At 38.3% G+C, this 2,011-nt stretch overlaps 1 long non-coding RNA gene across 1 annotated transcript; it reads left to right on the forward strand.

Annotated features, from left to right (window-relative positions):
* The first annotated feature begins 732 nt into the window (after positions 1 to 732).
* LOC113047637 (uncharacterized) lies at positions 733 to 1,706 on the forward strand. The gene is made up of 3 exons (XR_003276365.1): positions 733 to 783; positions 1,101 to 1,225; positions 1,403 to 1,706. It is a non-coding gene; the product is annotated as an uncharacterized LOC113047637 (long non-coding RNA).
* Positions 1,707 to 2,011: the final 305 nt, after the last annotated feature.

Genomic DNA, 2,011 nt, shown 5'->3' on the forward strand with positions numbered 1-2,011 from the left:
GACCAATTTGATATCTTCTCTTATAGGCAACTCCCTACTAAAGCTATCAGAGAACCGTATGCTCTTGGCATAATGATGCTGTTCCCTCAATGATCCATATTCCAAGAAAGGCTTTGTAAGTCATCGTCTGCATGACCCTTTCATGTTATAATTGCAATGTTATGATATCTGACATAGAAATGTGATTCTTTTAAGGAACACTTTTATGATGCTGCAAGCAACATAGGATACATTGCTTGGTGTATGAAAACAGTCCACAGGAAGATTAGACGAGGATCTTTGCCACTAGACAGCCCTCATGATGTTTCTCCAGGAGGCCCAAAATGCCAAAAAGCTACTAATTTTGAAGGGCAACTTGATGGGAGTGCTTGCAGAGAGGCCATGTCTTTGCTCAACCATACCACAGACAAGTCCTTAATATTCCAGAAGATGAGAGAGACCTTTCAGCATCGCCAAGAACTTATTAAAGATCCAGGCTTTAGTGTTGATATCCTCTCCACCTTCCCAAGATTCATAGATACAAAAGGCCTGGTAAGTTTGGAATAACATGTTTTCACAAGAATGCGATTTGAGAACATTGTTTATAGTTTAATATCTTCTTAAAGGTTGGTCAAGACTTCACTCTCCTGTTTGACACTGAGACATCCTCCAGGCTGCTTCAGAAGAGGGACACGTTCTTCAGGCCAAATGTCATTAAAGACACCAAGCAACTTCAACAGCAGAGCTGAGTCAGTTGTTGCTCTCAGCAGAATGTCCATGAAGGAAGTGACCTTCATGAGACAAGTAAGTTGTATTTGATTTGCTTGTATTTAAACATCTGCTATATTTGCAGTTTCAATATATTTTGTTTTGATAACAAAAAAAAAATATATTAAAATTCAGGAACTTCAGAACCTATGAGATTGGATGTTTTCCATATTAATAACAAATAAATAACTTGCACTACATAAAATCTTTAAAAAGACTACATTAACCAGGTGAATGTTTAAAATGCTTTCTATTCTTCAACTTAAAACATTTAATTAGAAGGTTTAGAATAATTAATTCATGTGTTGTTGTTTTTTTGTTTTGTTTTTTCTTCATGTGAATTTCGTCTCTAGTTTACGACCGGGAAATGGCATCCCTTCTTTAACTGATACATCTCCTTCCACCATCACCAGGAGGACTGAAGTCTCCAAAAATCAGTCCATGTGATGCTGCTGAAAGACTTGTAATCTTTCACAAGGTATTGACATTTTAATATTGTGTTTTGGTTCGCTCTAACATGGAGATTTAAAATCATTCATATGCATTCTCATATTGCACCAGCCGTTGAGTTTCTTTGAACAGTCACTTTTATACTGTTGTTTTCTCTGACTGGACATTGTTTGTGTCTAACATTCAATGTTCATTTCAACTTTAGTCATGCTGCAGTTTGGAGGAGCACCTCAACAACATCCAGCATCAGCATCCGTACCTCCTTGCTGTTGGACGCCAGAAAAGCAAGATTGAGGGCTTCTACATCATCTTGGATAAGCATCTCATCCTATGCCAGGCAAACCGCTCCCTTGGAGCATTTGATGAACTTTTCAAGGCACATTTTGTTCAATTTGTCCTATGATGGTGCACTTCTGAACTTTTACACATTCCTGCAGACAACAGTGTATAACATTGATGAAGGTAAAATGAAGGAGTCTCCCAGGGTTCGAGATTGGAGGGCCAGACTGATCGACCAGAAAGTAACCTCAACTTAGCTGGGCAGTATGATGTTGACAATGCTAACCGTTATTTGACAAAAAGAGCACCCAGCCAGTCAACAGTTGATTTCACATTTAAGAGGTGAGAATTACAAATAAAAAAGTCATTGGCAAATATTTTGTGTGCTGTTGTTTATTAAACATTATTTTGTAGATCTTTTGAGACTGTACAGCAGGGATAGGCAACTCTGGTCCTGGAGGGCCACTATCCTGCAAAGTTAAGCTTCAGCCCTCATAAAAACTCACCTGCCTGTATCTATCTAGTAATCCTGAAA

Source organism: Carassius auratus, chromosome 1, assembly GCF_003368295.1.
Source record: "Carassius auratus strain Wakin chromosome 1, ASM336829v1, whole genome shotgun sequence".
In the NCBI taxonomy this organism is placed as follows: domain Eukaryota; kingdom Metazoa; phylum Chordata; class Actinopteri; order Cypriniformes; family Cyprinidae; genus Carassius; species Carassius auratus.